General features: G+C 40.5%; 1 protein-coding gene and 1 long non-coding RNA gene across 16 annotated transcripts in view; one reads left to right on the top strand and one right to left on the bottom strand.

The window, feature by feature from the left end:
* Positions 1-17,581, top strand: part of LOC119851123 (cytochrome c oxidase assembly factor 1 homolog) — a 134,532-nt gene that overhangs the window by 16,999 nt on the left and 99,952 nt on the right. The gene's annotated exons all lie outside the window — the stretch shown is intronic.
* On the bottom strand, positions 1,775-17,221 carry LOC122458881. The gene is made up of 3 exons (XR_006279192.1): positions 17,117-17,221; positions 5,681-5,750; positions 1,775-1,832 (listed from the first exon to the last, which is right to left on the bottom strand). It is a non-coding gene; the product is annotated as an uncharacterized LOC122458881 (long non-coding RNA).

The following is a 17,581-nucleotide window of genomic DNA, read 5'->3' on the forward strand; positions in this document are numbered from 1 at the left end:
AGGACTGTTGTAAGCAAGACATGAAGTAATTCTTTCTCTGTACTCTGCGCCTCAACTGGAGCATTGTGTCCAGTTCTGGGTGCCAAATTTCAGGAAAGATGTGGACAAATTGAAGAAAGTCCAGAAAAGAGCAACAAAAATGATTAAAGGTCTAGAAAACATGACCTATGAGGGAAAGGGTTGGAAAAAATTGGGTTTGTTTAATCTGGAGAAGAGCAGACTGAGAGGGGACATAATAGTTTTCAAGTACATAAAAGGTTGTTACAAGGAGGAGGGAGAAAAATTATTCTCCTTAACCTCGGAGGAGAGGACAAGAAGCAATGGGCTTAAATTGCAGCAAGGGAGGTTTAGGTTGGACATTAGAAAAACTTCCTAACTGTCAGGGTGGTTAAGCACTGGAATAAATTGCCTAGGGAGGTTGTGGAATCTCCATCATTGGACAAACACTTGTCAGAGATGGTCTAGATCAGGGGTTCTCAACCTTTTTCTTTCTGAGGCCCCCCCACAACATGGTATAAAGACTCCAGGGCCCAGCGGGGCTCAAGCCAGCTCTGCGGGGAGGGAGCACCACCTCCACCCTCTGACTCACCTCAGCAGGCCACCCATCTGGGTTGTTGGGGCAGGGGAATAAAAAATTATAACTCAAAGGTGTGGGGGGGTTCAGCTCAAAAAGTTTGAAAATAGCTCAGGATGCAGGGAGAGGGGTAGCTAGGGGCTGTGTGTGGGCAGGGAGGTTGCTCAGGGTGCAGGAAAAGTGGTACTAGGGGCTATATGCGGGTGAGGGGGGGAGTTCAGGGTGCAGGGAGAGAGTAGCTAGGGGTTGAATGTGGGCAGGGGAAGCTGGGGCTCTATGCAGGCAGGAAGGGTAGCTCGGGGCTGTATGTGGGTAAGGGGGTAGCTCAGGATGCAGGGAAGAGGGTAGCTAGGGGCTGTGTGCTGGGAGGGCTCCCCCTCCCTGTTCCCCAAGGGCTCTGCCAGCAACGGAGCTGGGCCCCCCGCCCAGGTGGCTCTTACCGACTGTGTGAGCAAAGGGGGCTGGGAGCTGACGAGCAGCTTCATCCCCCTGCACCAGCAGGAGACGAAGGAATGCTGCGCCTGCCTGCTCCCTGGCACCAGCCAGAGCAGCAGTCGTCCTGCACTGCCCAGCTCTGGCTTCCCGCCTCTGGCCTGGCTGGAAACATCCATTGCAATATCATTGCAATAAATGTGGTGGTTTAAGTTTATTTGGGTGTTTTTTTTTAAAAATAGGAAAAATTAGGCTACTGCTGTAAAGAGACATAGTCAAAGCTGGTGGATCCAAATTGTAACCATCCACTGTATTTTAGATCAAATTAAACTAGCAGTCGCTGAGGCCAAGGACTTAACACGATTCAAAAAAGAGATTGGACATTAATATGGATATCAAGAATATACAGAGTTATAATTAGTGCTGATGATAAATTCTGGAAAGGATATTAAACCTTATGCCTCAGGGCTTACTCTGCTCTAAATGTTAGCAATGAAGAGGGGACTTAATAGGGAGGTGAGGTAGTCTGCTGCAGGTTTCTTACGCCTTCCTCTGAAGCATCTAGTGCTGACCACTATCAAGAGGCCATATAGGACGGAATGGTCTGGTCCAGTATGGCAATGCCTGTGTGCCTATGAAAGTTACAGTGCGGTGTGTCATTCTTTCCTTTTCTTTGTCCAGCTCTCCAGCTGCAACTCGCCCCATTATCAGTACACACATGGAAAATAAAGAGATGGTGCAAGTTAGACACCTTTCCATTCCAGCTTACCTTAATGACACAGACTTGCTGGCTTGTAATGGAATTTAGGCTGGTGTAACTTACATGCTGAAGAGCAAAAACAGAATAAAATAAAATTAAAAAATTGCTTTTCTTGTTATACTTCTGTCATGCCAGATTGTGTTCCCTTAGAGTATGCCTACACTGCGATAGAAACCCCGTGGCACAGCCGTAGCTGTCCTGGGTCAGATGATCCAGGCTTGAGGGGCTAAAAATGGATCTGTAGACCTTCGGACTTGGGCTGGAGGGTCTTGCAAGGGTAGAGGGTCCAAAATCTTGGCTCCAGACCAAGCCTGAACATGTACACAGCAATTTGTCAGCCCTGGAGCCTGACTGCCAGTCACCTGACCCGGACCAGCTGCAGGTTTTTTATCTCCATATAGACATACCCTTAGACTCACTCAAGTGCTGTGACCCAAATTCACATGTAATGGGAAAGGGGTGGGGGAAGAGTGAATGCACATTGGTAACTATGTATAAATGAGTGATTAAATCTAAGGGTGTGTGAGTATGTATACGTTACACAAGCAGATCACTCTAGCCTTTTAGACTAGCCTCTGAATTTGATCTTTACGTCTCACAGCAATAGAGCAAAGAGGGGAAAAAAACTGTTCCGTTGTGGTGTTGGGGGTTTGTTTTGGGGGGGGAGAGGTATTATTCTCAGTAAAAGGACCTATCTTGTTCCCATTGAAATCAGTGGAAATTTGGCTAATAACTTCAATAAGAGCAGGACTGGGGCACTGGGAGCTGAATGTACTCATGGCTTGATCCTGCACCTATTCACGTCAGTGGGATAACTTGCATTGACCTGAATAGTTCAAGATCCAGCCCTCAATACTTCACAGGATTGGTCACTTTGTGAAAACGTTTTAATGGTGTAGGAAGAGACTTCGTTTAGTGTAGGACTTGAGCTACAACATTTAGGTTTGAATTTAAAGCTTTTCTGAAGTTTGGATCTGTTCATATCTGGGCTGAAATCCTGGAGCCACTGAAGTCAGTGGCAAAATTCTTATTAACTTCAGTGGAGTGTGGATTTTCTCCATGGGTGGGGTTTTTTAGACCTGTCTGGCTTTTTAAGCTGTTTCAACTCACACTTTTTTCCTCTTACATTTTTATTATATATTAGTGATTCTCAACCAGGGTTCTGGGGCCCCCTGGAGGACTACGAGCAGATTTCAGGGGGTCCACCAAGCAGGGCCAGCATTAAGCAGGACCAAGGCATAAAGCCAAAGCTCCATAGTATGGGACTGAAGCCCAGGGCCTCAAGCCCTGCCACCCAGGGCTAAAGTCGAAGCCTGAGCAACTTAGCTTCGCAGGGCCCCCTATTGCTTGGGGCCCTGGTCAATTGCCCTGCTTGCTACTGCCTAACGCTGGCTCTGGCTTTTATATGCAGAAAAAGAGTTGTTGTGGCACAAGCGGGCCATGCAGCTTTTATAGCCTGTTAGGAAAGCCTGAGAAAGAAAAAGGTTGAGAACCCCTGATATATTGGATGTAGAAAAACTAAAATGCGGTATACTATAATGGGGTAATTTTTGGAATGATAAATTGTTGCTATGAAATAGTTCTTGAAATTTGGTTAAATATGAAACTTCTAGACAAAAACAGTATAAGTGCAAAATATATTGTGTGTTTTGAGTAGCACAGTGTGTTTAAAAAAAAAAAGGCAACTTACCTTTTTTTCCTATCTCATCCCCACCCTTGTCTGTTGATATATTCATATGTGTATTGGCAAAGTCCTAGATTATAAAATCTCTGAGGCAGAGATCTTGTCTTTGTGTTCCTTTTTTGTGAAGCGCCTAGAATGCTGAATCTTGGCTCCTGATTTAGGTTCTTAGGCACTACAGCAATACAAATAATTATAAGATTTGATTGTCGGAAGACTATAGGTGTTCATCTCTAGAAGAGAAATATGTATCGGATTTGGAAGGAAGGGGTAGGATTTTTCTTATTTAACGTGAAGTTGAATTGTAAATATCTTTTATAGTGCTTGAAATTTTTTTTTTAATTAGACCTGCAGAGGGAGATAGTTCCCACACTGTTGAAGCTGGACTTATTTTCCTGTTTAAAATAAGGACTTTAAATTTTTTTTTTAAACTCTGATCAAACTAAATGGTGGAAGGAGATTCTTCCTTCCTGTTTTCTGAACAGGGACCACCATAAAACATATGAAACACCACAGCACATATGGATTTTCTGTCCTTTAAAGCTGTTGTAAACTGGAAATAAAGTAATAAGGTTGAGGGGGAATGGGGTCAGAGTTCTGCTTGTAGATTTAGGCTCCGATCATGTCCTTGCACAGGCAAAAGTCCCACTGACTATAATGGATAAAACCCTAAGATATCTTCATATTGCATCCAAACATGTATATTTGGTTGAAATGCCAATACTTAAACATCATTAGCACCTGGGAATGCAGTGGTAGCTCAGTATGAAATAGTGGGGGCCTGATTCTCCTTCTCTTCTTTAAGTATCAAATCCTGTTAGCAAAATTCCCGTAGATTTCAATAGGAGCCACATTTAGCCTTAAAGCAGGAGTAAAATATTGCAGTCAATGGTGTTTATGCTACTGACTGCTTCCACCAGAAATGCAGTATAATTAACGGATGATTGGCTACTATTGTACATGCAATAGTTATAAAGGATGTTTGGGACACAGACTTCAGCTGCATTTTTGGGGAGGAATTCTTGCTTAAGGGTTATCAATAAGTATTTTCATTAGAGATAGTTTCATCCTGGCTTCCCAAAAAACTCATTAGTCTGCTGCTGTTATAAATATTCAATTATTTTTGGTGCTTTGCCAATACAAGAAGGGGAATAACAACTGTTTATTTACATTCAGTCTCTGAAGCAATGCAATGTTGTGTAGCGTGTTGTATGGCACAATTAAAGGCTTCCCATCAGTAAGAACAGAAAGTTGCTGGGGGCGGGGCAGAAGGACTTAGTACTGTTAGGGTTTTACAACTTCAATACACCTGGTGTAGGCTACTGTGGGAGATGGGATACCATGTTAGATGGATTATTCGTCTATTGCAATATGGTGTTTCCTGGGTTATGTATTTGGAAAGCCTGCTAAGATGTAGGTTGCAATGACTGGTACCTCTAAAATTCCGCATCTCTGAGTTCAGTACAGGGAGCACATTGGTGTGCTGGCAACAGCAGACAGCTGGGCTCATGTCACTGCGAATAACTGTGATACTAACTTACACATCTTCAATCTAGTGTGGGTGTACTATGGGTGTCTCTGGGGGCTTGGTTACTAAAGAATGGGAAAATATTCTAGCATCATAGTATCCAAAGAATTGTTTTGGGAGGCTGCAACTGGATCAGCAAGTTGGCTTCTTGTTGTGGATGCCTACTGGGGCCTCGATTCTGAAACACAAGCATGTGTTCCAAGCTTTGCATGAGTACATGTCAGCTCTCTAGGTCCAAATATATTTCCTTCTCTCCACTGATGGATTCAGTATAGGTTCCACTAAAACTGCTATGATGTTTTTTGCATGCAGTGTATTTATAGCTGTGTTGGTCCCAGGATATGAGAAAGACACGGTGTGGGAGGTAATATCTTTTATTGTATCAACTTCTGTTGGAGAGAGATACAAGCTCACCAACAGAAGTTGGTCCAAAAAAAGATATTACCTCCCCCACCTTGTCTCTCAAAATGTTTTTGGTAGGTTAGCTGAACTCTAGCAGAATGTATATACGTTTTACTAAAACCATGGGACTTGTTTCCAATTACACATCTACAAAGATCTCAATCCTGCTCTCATGTAAGTCATAGAGTTTTGCTCCTGATTTAAATGGGAGCAGGCTCAAGTCCCAAACTAATTACCCTAATGGAATTATCGATTATAAATGTATATGGTACTAGAAAAATACTTTGTGGGTGAACAACTCACTTTGCATTGTGGTTCACTAGTCCCGGTCTGATGAGGCTTTTTCCTGAACCCAAACTGTAAGTAGGAAACCCTGAAACACAAGAAGAGTTACACATCAATTTCCACATACAATTATAGGAAGGCATGAACAAGGACAATCCTGGGGTGAAATCCTGGCCCCAATGGAGCCAATGGGAGTTTTGCTACTGACTTCAGTGAAGCCATTTCATTTCACCTCAGACACTAAAATTTCCTCTAGTCTTGCAAGGGATTTTCTGCACTACACAGTAGATTCCACTCAACACTGGAGTTCTGGTTTAAAAATCCCCGGCAAACCAAAACAAATTTTCCCCTCCTGCAGGACAAATGGGATTAAAATGGACACTTTCCTCAGCCTTAGTCTGCTACCTCTCCTTTCAAATGTGAAACTAAATAAATATACCTCCAGCAATCTGTGTGAGTAGTAGCATTGGCATTGATTTTTACATTGGATTACTCATAATATGTGCTTGTATAGCATCTTCCATCAGAGAATGAACGTACTCTATAAATATTAATCAAGAATCATGACCCTGTGAGGCAGGTAAGTAATTAGTTGTCTAAGTTTAATATTATTAAGATGAAAGGTGGATGTTCACATATAATACACCCTCCTGGTGCTCTTTGTCCTGTTAGACATTAATGTTCTATTTACGTTCATTTTCTGCACAGGTCTCTAGAACAGAACTAAATTCCTAATGCACTATAATAGACAGTTACACTAATAGCAACACTCAAATATTCAAAGCACTATATAAACACTAATTAAACTGTATAAGACAACCTTGTGCTGTAGGAAAGCATTGCCCCCACTTTTTAGGTGGTGACCCTGAGCCACACAGCGTTAAAACAAGTTATTCAAGGTCACAGAATTAGTCAGCGATAGAGGTGGGTTTAGAATTGAAGACCTGATTGCTAACCCTGCATTCAGTTCCCTAGAGCAAGGGTTTCCAAACGTTTTCATAGTGTGGGCTACGTCTTGTTAGTGAGGCCATCTCCCCTCCAGTCCTCCTTTCTGCTTCCGCTCAGATTAATAAGGGGTTGTCAGCTATGGAAGAAGTCCCCTTCACTCTTCCCCACAGCCATTTTCCAGCCACTCTCCAACCTGAGCAGCTCCGAGGGCCTCTTTTCTTTCCCAGGCAAGGTCCTTGCTCTGGCCTCCTTTCCTGTAACAAGGCCCACTCTAGTTCTCTCTCCCTCTGTGCCCCATGGCCTAGCTTTCCTTAAAGCATATCGTGGTTTAATGCCAGCAGATCCTTCCACAGCTCCTTCCCTAGATGTTTGGCTCAGTGGCTCCCAGTGGAGGTTGTGGCAGTTGCTGATGTAGTCTGTTGACTGCTGCTGCTGGTGGTTGGTACATACTCAGTGGGCCAAATTCAGGACACAAGTGGGATCAGTAAGTCAAATTCTGACTTCAGTGTGACAGCAACCACTTACAGGCCAGCATTTGGCCCTGCAGGACCTGAAGTTTACTTCATTAAAGTTCCCTCACAACCAGAAAGCACAGAAATGGCATTTGAAAAATATATAATCCTAATGACCAAACAGTTCACACTTGGCTCAGAGGGCAGGATGGTTCCCTGAAAATCTGGAAAATGTAACACAGTTCAAAGACAGACCCTGAATTGGTCCACAACTTTTGATTGTCTCCATTTGCTAAATTGTTGTAATGAACACTGGCCTATTCCTTTGGTTCCGTGATCTAGTTGACTGACAGTCCTGGCCCTGGCCAGCAACCTGAGCAGCTGGGCTACGTGTTGCAATGTTCTGGACTGGAGGAAAGGAGTCCTTCCTCTACAAGCAATGGAGCTTAGAGGAGCCAGGCCAGCCTCAGAGCTGGAGTAGCCTCCTCGTGATTTGTGTCCTTCTCCTTGAATTGGAGGGGTGAACATAACCAGTTGCTTCTGCTTTCTGCATACCACATAGCAGAACTGTACCTGTTTGGCTGCAAGAGTTGTCTGTGATTGATGGGCAAAACTGGCCCTAAAAGCTTTCCAAAGGATACAATATAGGGTAAATCTAGTCAGCTTGACAGGGTAATATAGTGAGATTATTGACAGAATCATTAGAAACGGAGTTTAATCATTGATTGGCACTGCTGTAAATTACGGAATTGTAATAACATTAGCCCATTTACTTTTATTCAGCTGTTATGGCACATTTTATACATTCTAAAACAAAGTGGTGCCATATGAACACTTTCCCATAGATATGCAGTGAGCGAAAAAGTCTGGTTCTGGAATGCTCAATGTCTGGTTCGCTTATAAAGTCACCTAGTAAATCTAACAGCGTGGGAAGAATTAAAATTACTATACCACATCTTTTGTTTTGAATTGCATTGTTTAAATTAGCACAACACTTAAAGTAATCCTAGCTCAGATGATGTACAGCTTTCAACAGTCTTAAAACAAAACTAGAATTACTCTGAGTATATGATGCTGCTCAAAAGCACTGCTGTACCATTTCAGCATTTCAGTAACACTCAGCTTTATTGTATATTTTATAACTTGGCTTTAAACGTTTGTTCTGGATTAAAATTTACTTTACAAAATTTTTGCCCAGTTATGCAAGAGTTGTAATAATAAACCTATAACTTTGAAGTTGTCTTTAAGTCCTGTTTTCAAACTGTGCCACTTAAAGGTATCCAGATTTGAAAAACTGTACTTCCCACCTGCTCCTGAGGTTTAAATGTAGATTTTTAGTTAATACTACCCCTTTTGTTTTCTGTAAGTGGAAAAAATAGACATACAATATTCCAAGAAGTGAACACACACAAAATGCAATATGGAAAAACCTGTAAATCTCAACTCAGTCCACGTGGATCTCTCTCTAGGACTAAATTTCAGCTAAAAAGAAGGTTTTATTTTCTATAAATACAGAAAATATATATATCTTCCTCCACCGCTGATGAATTCACCCTCCACCCTATTGAGTGACCCTTTAACATAATGCAGATTCCAGACCAAATTAATTCCTGGTGTAACATTGAATTCAGTGGCATTGCTCCAGGAAGTAATCTGACCCTTCATCTCTGTACAAGTGAAAGGCTGGTAGCCAATTGTTTCAGAGGTACAGTATGTGGTATAATATGCTTTTGGATTATAGACAGCTAATCCTCTTTATGCTTTGCTGACTTTAGGTCTTATATGAAGTGTCTTCATTTTCTATATTGAATTATGGGCCACTCCAATGCCCAGTAAAATCAATGGAAAGGCTCCCAATTTCTCCAGTGGGCTTGGTTCAGAGCCTATATGAATATATGAATATGAGTAGCTGCTCCAGTTCTACTGGGTCTTTTATTTGAAACAAGGAAAATAAACTGTTTAACTTAAAGTTCCTTAGTGCATAATAGCATCCAAGACCATGTTGGACTGAGCAGTATATTAAAGATATAAATGAAATGAATGTAAACTTCTATAACTAGGCTGGACAAAACACCTGAAAACATATGGTGGGGAACAATCCGGTATTGGCAGGAAGGTAGATATGGAAAAGAATTAGACTCGATAGTTAATAATTCTTTTCCACTATATTTTTTAATCTTTGTATAGCTGCCAAGCAGTGGTATTGAAATGAGAAAGTATATCATGTTTGCTTTTAGTTTCATAACTTTGTTTTTTCCAGTTATGAAAATCACAGGTGTCAAACTATTTGGTGTTTAAGTGCCAGGCACTTAAAAGTAATCACATAGAAATAGCTATATCCTGTCAAAAATCCATTTATTTATTGATTCTATTATGTCACTCTTATTAGCGTATGATGCAAAAGGTGTATGAAGGCATACCACCTGCCCTGGAGACCTTACAGTGTAGAAATGCAGGAGGTAAGATGGATGGGAAGCCATCCAAGTAGTGTGGCTAAATGGGTGAACTTTAGTGTGTAGCTTGGTGATTCCATAATTTGTGGGTAGTTGTTTTTAAAATAGTTTTAAAACATTGTCTAGTTAACATTTCAAGGGAGTATTTGTTTATTTTTTCTTATTATAGAACCTAGAGACCCCAACCAAAATTAAGGGTCCATTGTGCTACGTGCTATAGCAACACATGGTGAGAGAGAGACCCTGCCCTAATGAGCTTACAAAAGATGGGAGAAGAGTAGTGTAGTTATTTCCATTTTACAGATTGCTTACGTGATTTGCCCAAGTCACATGGGAAACCTCTGGCAGAGCTGGGAATTGAACCCAAGTTGACTGAGTTCCACACAGATTTTAGCGACATGGCCGTGTTGCTAAAAGTCTGGCAGAGTAAATGCTGTTTGTTGGCACTTTTGCTAACAAAATACTTCCACCCCCAATGAGTGGGGTTTGCGTTGTGACAGGAGAGCACTCCTGTCAACACTGAACCATTTACACTGCCACTTGCCATGGCAAAACTTTTGTCTTTTGGGGGTGGGGGCTTTTAAAAGCACCTGTGAATGACAAAAGTGTTGTTGTTCAATTGGCAGTGTAGACAAAGCCCTAGTAGTGTTTAAAGAGCTAATTGTTCTGCTGCCCATGCTCACAGAAAATCTATTTACAGAATATTTCCCGAAAGCGAGAAGCAAACATTGTATTTACTCCTTTTTCAGTGACATTGTAACAGTACAATGAAACAGAGGCAGTCTCCTTTGCAAAACTGGGGCATGCATTTCTGTCAGTGAAGATGTTAAGAGGCTTATTAAAGGGCACAGCAGCTGACAAGTGAATCTTTAATCCCTTGAAAATCCGTTTATATTTATGATCAGTGTAAAGCCGTAAATGTAAAAAAAAAAAACCCCAACCTTTTACTCATCACTTTGATGTGTGTTTCAAGACCAGGCAATGTACTCTTTGGGTAATGATGATCACAAAGCTTTTTATAGAGACTTTCAATATAAATTTTTAAAAAAGCCTCCAAATTTGGGAGTCAAATGTTGTGCATTGTTCATCACTAACAATGACACCAGTGTGCATAAGTGGCCTGTAGCTAGGGGCCTGTGTGTTTTATAACTGCATACTGGGCCAAAATTTGGTCTTAACTACTTCCAACTCCATTAAAACAGCAGGAGGGAGGGGGAAGAAGGGGGTTTGTAGACCTGTAACAATGTAGAACTTGTCCTAGTCAGGATATCAGTAAAGGGTTAATATTTTCTGTTAGTTCAGAGAGACTTCCTACTTCTGTCTCTTTTTGCCTGAAAGCCAAAAGATCACACTGCACACAAATTTTTTGTCATGTTGAAATGACTAAACACAAGCTTAAATTCCCTTTCCCCATAATGTTTAAACAAAACAAACCCAAAACAAAATGAACCCCCCGCCCTTCCTATCTATAGGGATATACTTCTCAATAACAAAGGTACAGGATTTATTTATTCCATAAGCCATTGGAAGCAACTCATCTGGAATTGCTGAAGAAACAGACCACTGCAATAAATTTCTTAGTTAGCAGTTTTAGGTGTATGTCAGTATGCCTACACTGCAGTTGGAAGCGGCTTCCCAGCTTGAGTAGACAAACGCACACTAGCTCTACTGGAGTTAGCACTCTAAAAAACGGCAGTGTTGCTGGGAGTAGCACGGGCTGTGGCTCAGGCTAGCAGCCTGAGTATGTAGCTTTTAGTACTCGAGTTCGAGCAGAGTGAAATTTGTGTTTGTGTCTACTCAAGGTAAGAAGCATGCTCCCAGCTGCAGTGAAGATTGTACCCACTATGTGTGTGTATTTTATTTAGTCAGATGCTATAACTAAAGTTAATTGCCAATCAATTAGCTCGAGCTAAGTAATATGTCTATAAATTCTAGTGTAGACACTCGACAAATCTTTGATCTAGGAGACAAACATTTGTCTTGGTTGAGATTCTTTGTAGGCTCAGCCTCTGCTGAGCCATGACTATGAACAAATCCATCAGAGTGCCTATACAGAAATTATAGGCACCCAAACAAAAGCTCTAGTGTAGACGACAAGCTCTTAAGTGGAGTGGGAGGGAAGGAACATGTACAGGTGGGACAGTAGAGAAGAACACCTTAATATGTAGTATATCATCAGGAGAATAAGCTGGTACCGATAATATGAAGTATATAATCGGGGATCAGATGGTATTGTCCGTTTTTGCCACCTCTAACGTGTGTGTGTGTGTGTGTGTGTGTGAGTGAGAGAGAGAGAGAATTATAAGGTGTCTTTACATTAAGAAATCTTTGGCAGACAGCATTTTACTATGCAATAAAATAGTTTTAAAACTGTTCTGCAATACAGTCTCGTTTACAGAGGTGACTTTGCTTGAGGCGGCAAGCAATGAGTGTATTAGAAGAGAAAGCTTGTATGTCCCATTTAGTTACAGATGTAAACCCAGCTCTCTCAGTAGCCCGTTTATGGCTCTTTTTATTAGAGAAAGCACAAGAGGAGATAAGAACTGAAAGATTCGTTATAATGTAAAGAAAGCGTCAAATAAAAATTAGCATTTCAGAGGATGAAATAACCTGTTGTCTTCCCCTATATGATGAAAATTCCTTTACAAGAATAACTGACAGTATTTTATTCATTTTTTGTGTTTCACACGTTTCCTAATAAATGTAGAGTGAGGCCTTATAATGGGCTGGAGGCTAACTGTAATGGTGGATCACTGAAACTGAATGTCTTGTTCTGGTTTTGTACAAAGCTCACATTGTTTGTTTTTCTGCTTTGAGAATTAGGGAGATCTGGGAAAACACCACAAAGAAACCACATGGCTAACTGCCATGATGTCTGCTGTAGTCAACTGCCCAATTTTGCAGAGTAGCCAGACATTGAGTGGGCCAGGTTCCCTAATTAAGAAGATGGTAGATTTGGAAACAGGCCTTAATGCTTTTATTCAACATCTGACATATAGTTTAAGAGAAACGCACGCATCATTCTATAGCTATTTCATTTTGATTTCTGATTAACCAGCAGTGGAGGTTGATGGGGTGAAATTTTGTAGTTGAACGAACAATTTTATTACTGAAGCAGAGTCTCACATCAGCACACTGCAGAATTTATGGTGTATAAAGCGGGTCTAGCACTGAAAAGACCTGTCTTGATTCAAAACTTTTAAAAACAAGAGTTTGCTAATAAATACATTCTTCTGAGTTACAAGGGGCAGTGTTTGTATATGGTTGTGTTTTGAACAATAGCCTTCTATGATTACTGCATACTGTACTTTTATCATAAACGTGAGGCAACTTCCTAATAGCCACTTAATGATGACACCATTAAAAAGGAGAAACAAACCTAGGCTGAAATCTAAAAGGTAAAAAGCTCTGTCCGTGATCAAGCAAACTTTAGTAAAGTACAGTTTCCAGTTATTCTTGATGGTACTTTAGTCCAGTCCTGGGAAAACCACTAGGACACATTCTCTCTTCGTAGTGTCCTTGGTAATAAGGTTCTGAAATGGTAGGAGTTTTAAAACATTTTAAAGTTGTTGCACAAAGTCATCTTCTGAAAGACGTTCAACCCTCCCTAAATGTCATGCAAGGACAGAGCTAGTTCCATCATTAGTAATACTTTGCACTTCTAGTGCACTTTCCAGCTGGGTGCTTCAAACCACTTTAAAGTTTTTTCCACCAAATGCATCCGATGAAGTGAGCTGTAGCTCACGAAAGCTTATGCTCTAATAAATTTGTTAGTCTCTAAGGTGCCACAAGTACTGCTTTTCTTTTCACTTTAAAGATGTTAACTAAGTCTCAAAACCCCTCTGTGAAAGAGTAGTATTCCTATTTTATAGACTGGGAAAATAAGTGACTAATCTTCAGACCTCCCAATTCCCAGGTTTAAGCCACTACATGACATTCCTGTATATATATATATATGGGGGGGGGATGGACAATAATGTCTCCACCTTGCAACAGTTTTGATCCTGTTGTACAACATTGCATTGGTTTTCTGGCCTCTGAAATGCAAGCCCAGATAGGAAGTAAATTTACAAGGAAATTGAGTAGTGGTGCAGGTTTTTGGCAGGAGGAGCTGAGGATTATAAATAGTAATGCCAGAAAGGACAGGGCAGGGCAGAACGTACTGAATAAATAGAACATTGATGGGATTAATATGGAATAAGACCACCTAATTTATTCATTTTTTATAATTACATGGTACAGTTGATCTAATACATTCTGATAAGGCTGTGGGGAAGTTTTTCCAGCAAAATATAATTTGGAAGGTATTGATTGGTGTATATAACACACATGTAAAAAGCGTGCACCTGAAATAATCTACATTTGGCCAAAGTGGGGCTAGAGCATATTTTTCCCTCCCAGTACAATTCCCATTATTAATAAGTGTGTGCAGCAAGGGGGAGTATACATTTACATTTTCTTGAGACCTGCACAACCCCCAAGTCAGTTTTAAAAGACTACTTGAATTAAATGCTCAGGAAATCTAGACTCAATGATACTTATCCTTCTGTGTATGCATGTAATTAAGCATTAGCTCCTTTTAACACAATTGTGTAGAGGAGAAACTACAACGCCAGAGACTAGTGCAGTCCTAGGCTGACTAGTTTGAGGGCCTGTATCCAGTATTATGAAATGGATTTACTCACTCTGTTGTAAGTTTGTATTTGGCATGAAATGGCAACCTGTGTAATTTACAGTATATTTGAAAAGAAATAACTTATTCAGTGTTGAACACCTGGTTAGACCTCAAGGCATACTGCAATGCCACTTTGTGTTTCACTTCATCTCTAATATTTTTAAATCAGTGATTTTATTTATTTACCATTTCTTTGTCATGTGTCCTTCAGAGGGAAATATTATCCATGCATCTGTCCAGGCTGGGCTGGCAAAATTCTCTGCTATGACAAGTGGGCAAAACTATGTAAGTCAGTTGACTTGTGCCCATTTATTCCAGCAGAGAATTTGGTCCTAGATTTCCATGTCTTCTAATGCTTTCCTCCAAAATTGCGTTATATCAGATGGGTCAAAACTAGAGTTGGTTGGGAATTTTTTGCCAAAATGGCTTTATGTTGAAAAATGCTGATTTGTTTAAACCAAAACTTTTCGTGAATATCTTGACCAGAAATTTTTTTTTGGGGGGGGGGGAGGGGAAAGTGGGTGCCAAAAAAAAGAAAAAACAAAACAAAAAACCACCAACTCAAAAAACCCCACACATTAAAAAAAACCACATTGACATTTCAAAATGAAAAATTCCAGTTCAAAATGACATTGTTTTTAAATTTATTGGAATAAAAAAATTGGTCATAATTCATAACAAAAATTTGAAATTATCAAAACAAAATATATTTGACTTAACTGGTTTTTTTTTTCTTTTTTTTCCTCAAATTTTCATGAATTTGATTCAGGATGGGAATTTTTTTTGGGGGGGGGGGAATATCTCAAATTTTTACGAGGTGGGAAAACAGCGTCCCATTCAGTTCCTGTCAGAACTGCTCATCCTCATCTGATGGGGCCTATACTGCTGTCAGCTAAGGGAGACTGGGGTAGAGGACAGTGCTTTGGTAGCAGGAAATTCTATCCCTGTTGTCACAACTCTACTGCTCACTATAGTATTGCATTGAGTGGGCAAGTGTGTAGCGCAAGGTGGCCAGGGAATTTCTTAAAGTTTGTTATGCTCTTAGTTTTGTTTGGACTTGAATATGTTGGGTGAAATCCTGACCCTATTCATACTGATGGGAGTTTTGCCGTTGACATCTGTGGGACTAGGATTTCACCTGTTGTTGTTAAGCCAGTAGTGACTCCACAGCAGACATAGAAGCAAGTGCAAAGATTCTGAATTGAAGGATCTGGTAATCTGGTTTATGCAGTTGTCACCTAAGCCTTAGATAGCATCACTGGGCCCTTTAGCAGGTCTCCATCACACCCACATCAGAGAGTCAGAGCATTTTTTATTCTGTCATGGATAAATTGCAGCAATGATAGACCTGAATGAATGCATCTGGACCTCAGATTCAAGGTGCTTTTAATGGCCCTAATAAATCAGTTGTCTGGAGAAACTGCTTGCTGTGGAAATGCCATGCCTTGTAGTTTAGAGACTTGTGTGTGTTTATGTGAGAAGGCTGTGTTGAACTTATGCATAACACTTCGCTCTGTCTCTTGTCCCTCCCCCCTTTTGTTATAGGCTTGAGTGTAGCTTTGAATATCCAGAAAAAGCTCTCCAAGCAGATTAGGGGCATAGACAGGTTTTAAACAGAGCCTTAATGCATGGATATGAAAGGACAAATGTACCAGTGGGAACACTAATGAAAATGCTCTGCCTTTGGATGAAAATACTTTAAACATTTTCTTAGGAAGAAAGGGTGCTTTTTAAGTAAATATATTAACATTGAAGGCTTTTAAATTCATTTTCTTAGGAGAAGAAACACTTTTTAAAGTGATGTTGTAGCCAAAAAAGGGATAGGTACATTACTAACCCTATTTTTATTATTCATAGAATGGTAGCAGTTCTGCAAAGGAGAATCCATATTAATTGCTCTTTTCAGGAATTGAGAACTGGACAATTGCAATTTACTTCAGATACACTTTTAGCATCTTTCATGTACAGTTGTATGAATACTATTCTGAGAGCAGTAAGAATGGCTTTGATTTGAGTGAGCTGCTATTTTCAGTTTAAATATATTTTTAGTTACACCATTTTAGTGAGTAGGATAGTATGTTACTGATTTCAAGAAGACCATATAGTAAAAAAAAAAAATTTAGTTGATTGCATGGCAAAGCAATATTACATATATTGGGCTATATGCAAGTAGCTCATGTAAGTAGGTGGAGCTCCACTGGAGTGGAGTTGGCCCAATATGACTCTTGATCTGGACAGGTCACTGAGTTGTATAATCAGAACACACAGTAATATTACAGGCAAGACTATTTTAAAAATTGATCAAGTTGCTACTTAACATTTGTGTGTGTGTGTACTAAGGGTTGTTGCAGCTTAAAAAACAGTAAGCATTTAAAAGTATAAAAATGAGCAGTTAATGGCAGTTAAATCTGTATTCAAATTACCACACAGAGTTGCTGAAATAAACATGCACGTGATCACACTGCCCATTAACAAAACCTTAAGTCTGACCTCATGTCCCTTCCCTACCTCTGCCTATAAACTGGAAACACTGACTGCCATCTGCTCCACACCACATACATTTCTGTGTGGACCACAGACTATCGCCCACCCACTGCATACGGCCCACAGATCATCAGGCCAGTGATTTTAGTGTCTTTCATTTTTATTAGTATTTTACATTTATGTGGCAGTAGCACCTAAAGGCCCCAAACCCATTGTATTCAGTGTTGTACAAACACATAAGAAATGGCAGTTCCTACCTCAAAGAGCTTACAGTCAAAGCAAGTCTGACCCTCCCCATCCCAACTTCCCACTCTAATCAAGATGCCACAATTTACAACGGTGTATTCTGCATGTACAGTCCCGTAATGCTACCATTTCCCCTCCATAATTCCACTGTGATGCAAAAAGGCCAGTATTATTTGGAATAATCACTTAGCCCTACCTTCTCCGGTCTGTCAACCTCTTGCTTCTTCTTTTGTCCCTTCCTTGCCTCTGACAGTCAGCTTCTTTCATCTAGCCCTTTTCTGCAGTCTTCAACAAATCCATCCACTGCCTCATCCCCCACCTCCCCCCCACCCTTTGCCTTCAAGTATCTTTAGCAATGTCTAGACCTGGTGCCTCTACTTTTGCTCCTTAAACGCTTCCTTGGATCCCATGCAATTTGGCTTGCCTGCTCTCAGCCCAACTGAAACAGTTTTTAATAAGGTCAGTAATGTGCTCTTTCTGCTGGCCAGTTCTTTAAGGGCTTGTTCAGTGCAATCCTCCAATCTGCCATTGACCAGACAGTAAAAAGAAAAGGAGTACTTGTGGCACCTTAGAGACTAACAAATTTATTAGAGCATAAGCTTTCGTGAGCTACAGCTCACATCGATGAAGTGAGCTGTAGCTCACGAAAGCTTATGCTCTA

The sequence above is a fragment of the Dermochelys coriacea genome, chromosome 2, assembly GCF_009764565.3.
Source record: "Dermochelys coriacea isolate rDerCor1 chromosome 2, rDerCor1.pri.v4, whole genome shotgun sequence".
Classification (NCBI taxonomy): Eukaryota; Metazoa; Chordata; order Testudines; family Dermochelyidae; genus Dermochelys; species Dermochelys coriacea.